Below are 12161 nucleotides of genomic sequence, written 5' to 3'. Positions count from 1 at the left end.
TTCACCGAAAATAAAATCAAAGTGGTCAGATAAAATACAGGATGCCCCATTAAGTCTGAATTAAAGATAAATAATGAAAAAAATTCAGTATAAGCATGGCCCAACTACTACATAGTATACACTTATACTAAAAAATTATTTGTTGTTTATTTGAAATTCAAATTTTATAGTGTCCTGTACTTTTACTTTCTAAATCTGGCAAGCGTAGGTGAAATCCATGTGGCTAACAAGTGAATGAAGAGAAGCTGAGCCTCACTAGGAATCAAAGAAAAGCAAATTAAACCTACGTGATGCCATTGTATATCCATTATATTAGCAAAGTCCAGAAAACAAGGCTTTTATTGAAGTGCATATAACCCTGTTTTTTTCCATTTTATTACAAAAGATCACCTAGCCTAAAATTCTTTTTTCATCATACCACTAGGCAATAAAAGCCCGACTATTCACTGCATGTGCACAGAGAAAAACCACACTTCAAATCATAATTTCATACAGTAGGTAGTAAAGGAATAATCCCAGTAACCATGGTCAGGCATCATAGACTTTTTCCTAGAAAACTTAATTTAGAATAAATTTGTAAAAATGAAATGTTGAGGATTGAATATGCTTGAGTATCATTTCGTAATCAACAGCTCTTTCATAAGGAACATCATAACGTTAATTTTGCTACTAGATGAAGATTAACCTCTTAAGGTTAACTCTCATAGCAGGTCAGAAACTTGGACTGTAAAGAAAAACAAGAATCAGGCTTCACGTTTTCAAAGAGCTTTCATGTAAAAATGCTTTATCTAAATCACAGCTATAGCTTTAGCACTGGATGATACCCATCTGGAAGGCAGAGGTAAGACACAAAAGCTGTAGGTTAAGGAAGGGAATAGGGGGACTTCCCTGGTGGCGCAGTGGTTAAGAATCCTCCTGCCAACGCAGGGGACACGGGTTCAATCAAGCGCTGGTCCAGGAAGATCCCACATGCCGCAGAGCAACTAAGCCCGCGCGCCACAACTACTGAGCCCGCGTGCCTAGAGCCCACGCACTGCAACAAAGAGCAGCCCCCGCTCCGCTCGCCACAACTAGAGAAAGCCCACGCACAGCAACGAAGACCCAACGCAGCCAAACAATAAATAAATTAAAAAAATAAATTTATTTTTTTTTAAAAAAGGAAGGGAATAGGAGAAGCCTATAAAAACAACGTATACAGCACTCATTCTTTTTTAAATATTATGAGCTTATTTCGTGTAAATACAGCATGTATGCTATTTTAAATAAAATTTCGATACAAAACACAAAGTACACCAACAACTCATTTTGCCTTCTTGAACTTCTAGGATAAATAATGCCCTCTGAGTTGATTTTAACATCTCCGGAGGAAAACATTTTTAAAACTAAACTCTCACTGTGAGAGATCAACTTAGAAAAAGACCAACATTTTGGCACAGTTCCGAGAAATAGTCATAAATAGCTCTTTATTTCATTCCGAAGCATAAAAATATTTCAAAATAAATATTAAACCAAAATACTTTATATGAATGGTACTCTGATATAATAGTTGTGGTAAAATGATTTACAGATACTAACGTGACTCAGCCTCCTTTATATAAAAGACATGCAATATAATCGTGAACCCTTCTAAAATGTTGGTAAGGATAATTGCTAGTTTGCTTTCAAAAGGTGATCACTTCTGGAGGTACCTCTAACAACAGCAAACACAGCAAGCTTTTAGATCTATAATTCAGCCTCCATCAGGACGAATTGTGGCAGGCATCTGACACAACACATCCCCACAAGAGAGAAAGGTAAACATAAAAGTCACACAGCTTTCACCGTAATGTCTAAGGCATTAAAGTATTTCTATAAATCACATATTACCTTTTTAACTACATATAAAAATAATCCTTGAAACAGCCTGGGTCCCAAATATCATAGAATCCTGAGGCTACTAGCTAGGAAACAAATGATATTCACTGCACTCTTTTTTTTTTTTTTCTTTTAAGTTTCAGAAGAAAAGCAAAATCAGAAGTGTTATATTAGCACCACAGCTAGCAAAGGTTTGACATAAACGTGGAAAATTTAAAGTACCTATTCTTCAGCTTCAAGAAAGGAAAAGATTATTCCTTGGCTCTTGTCCCAAGCTGGGAACAAGTAAACACAGAACCGGTTTTAAATAAGCCCCAATCAATCAATCCTTAAACTCTACTCAATATTTCCACTTAAGTACACAGCTGAGAAAGTAAGCCAATCAGGAACTGCCCCCCCTTCAGTACCCTCACTCCTCAAAGCTGGCCAGTCCCTAAACTCCAAGTTTAAAGTCAACCAATCCTTAAATTGTCTCACTTTTGAAAAAAAAAAAAATCCTAAAACTCCATGCTTCCTCAAAATCCTACCTAAGTATATCTCTGCCTGTTTTGAGGACTATATTCTGCAAGCATAATTTCTCCCTTGCTCAGCAAGTATGAAATTCAGCTTTGATTTAGCTACACTTGAGTGGTGGTCTCTTCCTTCAGTAATACGATAAATATTATGGTTACTTGGTTATTAGCATTTTTCTTCATGAAGGTAAGAAAAATATTTCTGTTATAATAATTCAATTTTATGGAAAGTTGAGAGTCTTTGCCTTTTAAGTCTAAGTATAGTCCTTCTAGCCCAATACACAACTGCACTAACAAAGGGGTCCCTTTCCTTCTCCTCTCAATCCCAGACCCACACCTCACACTATTAATGGTCCAAACCCAGCCGATGGATGTATCATATGAAACACTAAAATTTCCAATTACTGAAACTTGTATCAAAAATTGAGTATCATCAAATAGTCTTCAAAGAATATGGTAACTGAGCAAATATTTAAGTAGATACTCTTTCTGATCTAATAGAAATGACAGTGTGGCTTGGTTTTTTAAGATCTGAAAACCTAAATTCTAAATCCTATCTTTGAAACTGGTTTACTTGGGTAAACTGATCATCTCTTCTTAAATTTTTCAGTCTAGAAAATAAAGTGACCATCACCAGCTCCTACCACCTCACAAAAATGATGTATGTACTCATTTAGAGTAAGATGAACTCTAAATGTTTCAGAAAGGCAAATAAAACCCAACCATTATGTTATTTTGTTTGTTGCTAAAGTCAAGTCAGTTTGAGGTTTCGGTCAGCACCGAGAAAAAGTAAGAAAAACTGTCTCAATTTGACATAAAAGATGGCTGAAGAGAGTAATATAGGTTCTAATTAGAAAATTAGAATGAATGGGAGTCCTATCCCAAATATAAATCCCTCTATCAGACTGGAAAAGTGAATCATGCGAGAGGGTTGCCTGACCCAAGTACACTCAGATACGGCTGAGGGCCATGTTTCGGACGCCTTTTGGACTTAGTGGTCTCAAAAAATAAATTCTAAATGGCAAGTAGTGCTACCTGACAGTTTATCAAAGCTCCGTGAAGTTTCCACTCAAGTCCAGTCAGAGTAGGATTACAAACACTGAATTACCAATTGATTCAAGTTAACATGAACATTTGACTAGGCGTTAAAGGAAACCAGAATGTCACCGCAAGATCTGCCATTTTGGCATATTGGTTATTTTGAATTAAAGGCACTTAAATAGCGGGTGAAAGAAAGACACTCTGAGTCTCCTTCGTCCCTCCTGAAAGCAAGAGATAAAACTCCCACGTGAAAGGTACTTTCCCTGTACCAGGAGGAAGACATTCTTATCAGCAGAGGCGGGGAACTGGGGGCTGAGAAATCTGTACAAACAAGCCTTATTTCAGTAACCCTTATCTTGCTGTTGCCTCCTCACCACTCACCACCCCTGGCCCACACCCCTTTGTCTTGTCAACTCTTCACAAAGTTATCGTTTGTCTAAAATGTGCAAAAGCTTCCTGCTCTGGTCACTTCTTCAGGTCTTCATTCTCTTGTGAAGGCTCCCATGCATATGTAAAAGTTTAATAAAATGTGCATGTTTTTCTCCTGTTAATCTGTTTTATGTCAGATTAATTCTCAGGCCCAGCTAGAGACCCAAAGAGGGTGGACGAGAACTTTCCCTCACCTACAGTGCCAAGAGACCTACTTAGTTAGGTTAGGCATAGATTTGGTGAATTTATCCAGAAACTGTCGAATTCATTTCTAGAGAAGAATCCATGGAGAGGCAGCATAGCTCAGGGGAAACAGTCAAAACTACATTATGAGCTTGGTGACCTTGAGTTAAGTTACTTAATATCTCTGAACCTGTTTCCTCGTCTATAAAATAGGAATTATTTCACAGGACTGTCAGAAAGATTAAAAGAGATAACGATAACTAGTAACTTTAAAAGTGTCCTAAGCATCCGGACCTCTGAGTCCTAGATTTACTTTTGTCACTAACTTGCTATAATACACATGACAAGTCATTTGATCTAAGTCTGTTTCCTCATCTGTCAAACAGTGGGGTAATGCATACCCTACACATTTCATGGGGTATTTATGGCAATCGCATATGAAAATTAATGTGAAAAGGATTTTTCAAATATACAGAAACCCATGTAACTGGGAGATAATTAATTCCACACCTACAAAAATGAAGAGGATTCATACTAACAAACTTGTTACAACCCAGGATTATATAATGCCCCAATTAAATTAACTTTACTAAGAAAAAAATTTCACACCTAAGAACATACCCAACACACTAGACACGTTGGCAACCACCAGGCCATTAGCTACAAGAATTCTTTTCCATGCAATAAACGCACCAAATTGGCTCAGCTCTCCAATGAACTAAAAGCAGTTCAACACCATCTTTTGTTCGAGCCGGGTGTCTGCCACTTAAAACTACCCCTTCAACGTCTAAAGCATCAGGAAAAAAAAGGAAAAGAAGAAAGCTATACATTGCAGGGTTTCTCAACAGCAGCAGTGTTGACACTTGAACCAGATCGTGTTTCAATGTCGGGGTTGCTCTGTGCACTGTAGGGTATTTAGGCGCATCCTTGGCCGCCACCAACTGGATGCGCAGAGCAGCACCCCTCCCACACAGCTGTGACACCCAAAGATGTCTCCAGGCATTGCCAGATGTCCCCAGGGTGAGTTGGGGAGGGGACAAGATCATCCCCAGTTGAGATCCACTGAGCTACAGCCATAGCACCACCTTCCAGTCGTATTTATCTCACATCTCTCTCTCTCTCCCTATAGACTGGTGGCTTACAATGCAGTCTGAAAAACTAACAGTTCTGCAATATAAGAACTCAAGAAAAGAATGCTGTCTGTAGGACAGTAACATCGTAAAAAGAATTACAGGTACAGTAGGGAGTTACGGTTCAATTATCTCTTCCATCAACATGCTGTTTTTGCTTCATCCTAAGAATTCTCTTCTTGGGAGCTCTTTTGGGGTGACAATTTGGTTAACCTGTCACTAAAGCTTAGTCTCCACCCAGACTTACTAATTCTTATTCATTAGTGTTTACGTGAAAAAAAAAAAAAAAAAAAAAAATCAAGCCTCGACGTTTTAATTTCTAAGCAGCCAAATATGAAATTAATCAAAATTAAGTGTTACATATCTATTTAAATTATTAAAATTAAACATATTCAAACATTTAAAATATTAAGTAAAAGTACACAAATTACTATTCAGCTATTACTGTAAATATATAATATATATGTTGAAGGTAATGTGCAAAAATAAAAGAAACCACACGAAGTAGAATTTTAAGAATTACATTTAATGCCTACTACATTCCATCACTGGGCTAGGCACATGGTTTTCTACAAGAAACAATTTCCATAATATCAGTACTTACATTGGTACTCTTAACGTGGTAGTTTTTAAATTTGCCTAGGTAAATATAAATTTTAAACGCAATTTGGATAAGTTATCTAGGATGCTATATTTCACCTGGTCAGTGTTAGAAAGAGTGGCTTCTGTTGTCTTCAAATAGGACGGCTGACCATCACTCCCCCTCTGCTGGGAGCTGCCTGACACAATTAAATAATCGTCAACCTGCTCTCCCAGAGCCTGAACTTAAAAAGTGACAAAGCCTGAGCCATCAACAGGCCACTTAAGATGCAATTCTACTTTATACCATATCTAATGTTCTTAAGGAAGCTAACTGCAATTGTGGTTAAAAAACTAATGATAAACACTTCAACTCCATTAAATTTAGGGACGCTACAACAGCAGATTTAAGATTTTGTGAACTGCAAAATGAGACAGCACATCTCCACTTTTATACTTGTGGAGGGTTCCTGTTTTAGAGTTCTGGTGGACTTGGTTATTCAGATCAACTCTCCCACCTAAAGCTACAAAAGCTAAACAAAATATAATTGTATCTGTTGTAGGGGAAAAGCTCTGAGAGTAATCATGAAATCTACAATGGTATAAATTTATCAATATATAATCTGTAATGGTTCAGATGTGAAATACTCACATTAGGAAGTAATAAAATTGTGATAAATGTATGGAGGTTATAGTATGTCCTGAAAGAGATCCACAGAAATAACATACCTATTTTTGTGTGCATGGTTCAAGTTCCTGTGTTTCCACATTGTTCCACATAATTCCACTCATGACAAATATCACCAGATCCTCCTTCTCTGGCAAGAAATATAGCTCAGTGTTAAAGGGGTGATCAGCAGAGAAACTCAAACTCATTCCGATGTGTGGAACTTTGGCCTGATTCACTTAACCGGGCGGAAACCTGCCTAAACACATCACACAACCCCTCCATCGCCCTCTATTATGCAAGCTGCAACATTTTAAGGCAACTCCCTTATTTCACCAGCGGGCCCTGTCAACACTGACGTAACAGAACTGGAAAAACTCATCACTCCACCGTGATATTCAAATATCAAACTGTATTCCACTTGGGAAAAATTATACGGTTGCCAAATAAAACTAATGTAAATATAGTAGACGAGGCAAGGCTCTGAGTCATTCTTTTCTTGAAAAGGACTCTTGGGGAACCTCAAATCCATCCCGCGACCGCTCAGGCCTTCTTTTGCTCCTCTGACCCCTCCCCGCCCCACCCTCAAGCGTGAGGGGCAGAGCGGGGGCGGCAAGGAGGCCAGGATGAACTCATCAGCGTGCGTTTCGTCCACTCTAGTTTTATCCCCACGGGTCCTTCCTCACTCCCTACTCCTCCAGAAAGAGAGCTATGTTTTATTCCTCTCTGAACCCCCCAAACCTCAGCCAGCGTCCTGCATGTAAAGTCATCCCTAACATCTACTGCATGGCAAGCACCAGATTCGGGACTAGAGACAGAGAAGCAGAAGAGATACGGACCTCACCCTCGGAACCTCACGGAGGGGGAATATTGGACGCCGGCTGCCTGAACGCAATCAAGTAATGAAAGGCCAGTGAGCACAGCGCCAACCGCCTGTGTTCCTCTCTCCCCTCGCCAATCAGGGCTTAATGAGGAACCAAAGAGGACTTTCTCTTAAGAAATACAAACGTGTGTCTTCAGCCCTGACCATTCCCCTGAGTTCCACATCCATACATCCAAGGGCCCACTCAACGTGTCGACTTGCAGGGCATTACAGGGATAAACTGCGTGGGCTTGGAAGGCAGACGGCGTGGGGTTTGAATCCCAGCGCCTTCACTGCCCAGCTGGGTGCCAGCAGGCGGGTCACTTTGAACCTCTCTGTGCCTCTGTCTTCTCCCGCGTAAAGTGGGGACTCTGATGGCTCCTGGCACACACAGCTGTGATATAAGGATTAAATGAATTAACAGGTGTAAACACGCTTAAAACCCCATCGAGCACACACTTCACGCTTACACGGTGCTTACTGTTATTCCTAGCGCCGGTACTGCTGTTACACTATGTCTGTCGGGCATCTAAAACTTGTCCAAAACGGAATGCACGGTTTTCTTCCCAAACCCCTTTCTCTCGTCTCGGGAAACACACCACTATCCATCCAGCTGTTCCAGCCTAAAACCTGAGAAGTCATCACTTCCTCCTTTCCCCACCCTCCAACGAGCAAGTCCGCACCAGCGCTTCCGGCTTCAGAAGCTTTCCACGACTTTGACCCGTACCATCACCTCGCCAATACCTCCCTAGTGCAGGTGCCCACCGCCTCTCCCCAGGGTGCAGCAAGACTCTCCCACCTCCCCACTCTCAATACTCCCCGCTCCACGACCCTCCGGCTACCTCTCCGTCCAAGAGCACCCAAGTCAGACGCTCTTCCCGTGATGCAAACCTCCCCGGGGTTTTCCGTCACGCTTGGAGGAGCACCTTCACTGCCCCACGCCGACAAGGGCCCTCCGACGCCACCGGCCACCACCTTCCGCCTCCTCGCTCGGCTCTGAACACTCTCTCCCTGCCACGCCCTGGCCAGCCCAGCCTCGCTTCCCCTCTCAACGCACTGCGCCGGGGTCACTCCCGCCGCAAGGCAGTAGCGGTACTGCCCTTCGAAGTCCGGACTCTGAAGTCGCGCTGCCCAAACTCAGATGCTGTCCCTGTCACGTTTCAGCTGCGCCACCCTGAGCCAATTCTTAACCCCTCCGTGTGTCAGGGTCCCCATCGGTAAAAATGGAGATAGTAATACAGACCTCAGAAGGCCGTACAAACTTCACTGAGCGTTGAGACGAGGGCCTCACACGCAGTAAGCTCCAGGCAAGGTTTACTGCTACGATTATTCCTGCCTGGCAGGCTCTTAGCTCAGGCCCTTCCTCTCACGTCAGTCCATTCAACTACCGCCCCCTTTGAGAGGTGTCCCCAGACAGACCCCCTCTGAAGCGACCTGCCTGCTCTCCCACTCTCGTCCTTGTCTTCCGTTGCCTCACCGCCGTCTGAAATGACATCACGTACTTGCTCTGTGCTGCCCGAGGCCCCGCCGGAACGTGAGCTGCACGAGGTTGGAGACGTCGTCTCATTTGCTGCTCTAGTTCCGCTTCCGACTCAGGCCCTGACTCTGAAAGCACAACGCACCTCTTCCCCAGGTTAGGGAACCGGCGTGAATTTCTTAATCACGACACCGTACTGGGCCAGCCTCTCGTTTTCACCTTCATGACCACATCTGATCCTCAGCAGAGCAACGGTACGCATACCATCACCTCCCATTTTAGGGAGAAGGCGCAAGTTCCAAGTTTGGGTGACACATCTTTGGACGCAAAAGCTAGTAACGAGCAGAACAAAGGTTCGAACCCCTGCGTTCCGAGTCTAAGGCCCTTCAAACTAGGATGGAAGAGTACTAGGCCCTGGAGCTGATCTCTCAGTCTCCTGAATAAATGCGCCGGGGGTGCCCGGTCCCCTGCCCTTCGAAGTTCCTGACAAGCACTTGCCCTGAATCTGAGAACGAGTTCGGCACCGCCCTAACGCGTGGGCGGCGCACCAAGCCCGGGCGGGCAGGCAGCTACGACGGCGGGGCGTTCCAAAGGGACACGGCAGCACCCCGCGACTCCTCCGGGGCGCTCAGAGTTCTCTCTGCAAACCCGCACGGCGGGGCCTCATAACCGCCCAGAGCGCTGCGGTGACGCTTCCAGCGACTTCTCGGCCCCCGTCCACAACGTTCAGCTCGGCCGTCGGGCTCGAGGGCGGTCCAGGATCAGAGCGGGCGGAGGAAGGCGGGAGGCAGACCCGCGGCAAGGACCCCGGCCCACGAGACCTCTGTCAGAGGGCTGCGGGTCCCCACGTTCGCAGAGTAGCCCACTGCCTTTGTACGCTTTCTCCTGGCGCGGTCACATGCTAGTGTCACCTCGCGTGCTCTCACGACGCGCCCGGCCCTGGGGCTGCCTCGGAGGGAGGCCGGAGGCCGCTTCGCCTCCAGTGTACGCGGAAAGGACACTGAGGCAGCAAGTGGTCATCCCTGCAAGCGGCTCCGCCTCAGCCACCTGGTCGCTCGCGGGACCCCAGAGGAAGCCCGGGGGGGGGGGGGTCTCCGCAGGAACCCTGCACCCCTGACTCAGTATGTGCAGAGGGGAACCCAGTCCCCCCATCGGGGAAGAAAGAAAGGGGCCTCTCCCCCCGGACTCCCCCTTCCCCGGCCTCAATCACGGCCCCAGGGGAGACGCTGCGATGCTGCCGGGGCGCGGCCTCGCCTGCTCGCACGCCCGTCCCTCCCGCCGCGGAGGGCGCGCTCCCGGCCCGGGCGGGCACCTGTCCCGTCACCGCGTTCAGCGGCTCCCCGGACCGCCCCAGGAGCAGAACCCACGGCCACCACCGACTCCGGGGGTGCGAGCAGCCGGGCGAGCCCCGCAGGCCCGGGGAACGGCAGGACTCCTCAGAAACTTACAGTTTTCCTACCGCGTGCGCGTCACGGCGAGGTGACGTCACGGGACCCAGCGCCCGGGAAGGACAGGCCGCGGGTCGCCGCCGCCCGCCCCCCCGCGGCCCCGCCCCCAGCGCGCCGGCGGGAGACACGCCCTTCCTCAGCGGCCCCGCCCCGCCGCGGAGCCCTGGGCGCGGGCGCAGGCGCAGACAGCCCGCGTGGCTGCAAAGACCCCGGGAACGTAGCAAGCGGGCTCTCGCCCGGGGGCTGGAGCAGGACGCCAGGGTTGTGAGGTAGATTTTCCACACACATTGCCTTCCCTCCCTCACGTGTTCCTTAAAAGTCCTCCACGTGAGGAAACAGCCATTTGCTCTTCACCAGGTGCCTCGGGCCCCTCGGCCGGGAGGGGTCAGCTCTCCCACCGGCCCTTGCTCCTGCCCCGGCCCCTCAAGACTCCGCCCCAACTGGATAGGCCCTGACTCGGCCCCGCCCACTCCGGTTCTGCCCCGCCCCAGGCTCCGCCCCAACCGGACCTGCTCCGGCTCGGCCCCGCCCCCTGGGCCCCGCCCTTCCGGCTCCCGCTCGAGGCTAGGCGGGCGCCCGGCGACCCCACCCTGTCCCGGCGGCTCCTCTAGCTTTTTACTTGAGTTTTTAGCCTCTCCCCTTCCTACTGGGTTTCCCGCTTTGGCTCAGTGAGGCGACTTGCAGACTACCGTTCTCCTCTATTAAGCTTAGCAGGCGATGATCTGTACAAACAAACAAGGATGTTCGCTTCTTCGCTCTTGTAAACTTTCCGCCACCTCCTCCTCCTCGCGTGACGACACCTTCCTGCGCCCATCCCACGGGTCTCTGCCCCTTTTTAGGCTCTTTCCTGTGTTCTTACAAATGACGAGTGCTGGATCGAAGATGGCTCAGTGGAAGCAAAAAGGAAGGCTCGAAGAGCCGACAGCAATATACTGAACATTTATTTCTGACTTGTAGGATTCTTACATTATTACACTTATAGGCAGGAAAAAAAAAACTTGATGCTTTAAAGTGGCTCAGACAAATATGTCTTGGGGAAAAATAAAGAATGGGAAAAACAGGCCTTGGAAATAGACGCTAAGGCGGAAGTACTGAAGAGAGAAAGGATCACTTTTAAAAACTTACTTGGAATCAGGACAAATAGCTAGATGAAGCAGGGAATTTTGCCCGGCAGCTCCAGTGTAAATAAAACCTGAAACAATTGTTTGTTTACACTCTCATTGAAAATACTGTAGTATTTTTATAGGAAAGAGTGATGCGGGGGAATGTTAGCCTTTAACGCCTGATATCTGGGCTGGTTAAAAATAAACGTATTATTCAGGAAAAATCCACGTAATTAAAGTTTAGAGAAGTTTCTGATTTGGATATTATTCGTACATTTTATCTTAATATATCATAAGGTTTTAACGATCATTATCAAATGATGTAAGAAATTTTTAAAGTTTGTAGATAACAATTTTAACACAAATAAGTTTTTTGTTCTGTGGATCAGAGTTATAGAAAAATTAGCAATTTTTAAAAGTTCTGCATATTGAACAAATGACAATATATTTTCCTTGCAAAACAACAATTTTAAGAAACCTTTAAATTGGTAATTTCATTATTTACATGCTTATAAAATCCCCAAAATTGGAATTCTTTTTTAAGGAGATTCTATATACTCCTATGGGAGCGTCCCACACATCGTTTATGTCATCTGTCCTTGTATGGAATGGAAATGGATAAGAAGTATACACCAAATGCATTAAAAGTTCTTCAATACAAAATACTTTTGCCTCTGTAAGATGGTATGACAGAAGACATTCCTTTCTTCTCACCTTATTATTTAGCAATTTTTTTCTCTTGATACCCCAAGATTTTCAAACAAAACAAAACAAAAACCAAAACCTCCTGTCTTGCTAGATGCAGGAAAGAAGGAATGCGGCCAACAGAAGATTGACAGGCAGAAAGCGTACCCAAACAAGGAGAGGAACCTCAGG

General features: G+C 45.6%; 1 protein-coding gene across 18 annotated transcripts in view; it reads right to left on the bottom strand.

The window, feature by feature from the left end:
* ZNF438 (zinc finger protein 438) overlaps positions 1-10938 on the bottom strand; it is a 176154-nt gene extending 165216 nt beyond the window's left edge. For 6 of the 18 annotated variants that reach the window (XM_068562376.1, XM_068562279.1, XM_068562451.1 and 3 more), the window contains exons 1-2: positions 10183-10278; positions 6458-6546 (exon numbers count right to left, since the gene is read on the bottom strand). The gene's annotated coding sequence lies outside the window, so the exon portion shown is untranslated. The other 12 variants (XM_068562368.1, XM_068562446.1, XM_068562345.1 and 9 more) reach the window with 11 other exon arrangements.
* Between the last annotated feature and the right edge of the window lie 1223 nt (positions 10939-12161).

The sequence above is a fragment of the Eschrichtius robustus genome, chromosome 1 (genome assembly GCF_028021215.1).
Source record: "Eschrichtius robustus isolate mEscRob2 chromosome 1, mEscRob2.pri, whole genome shotgun sequence".
Lineage (NCBI taxonomy): Eukaryota > Metazoa > Chordata > Mammalia > Artiodactyla > Eschrichtiidae > Eschrichtius > Eschrichtius robustus.
This window is presented reverse-complemented; position numbering and strand designations above follow the sequence as displayed.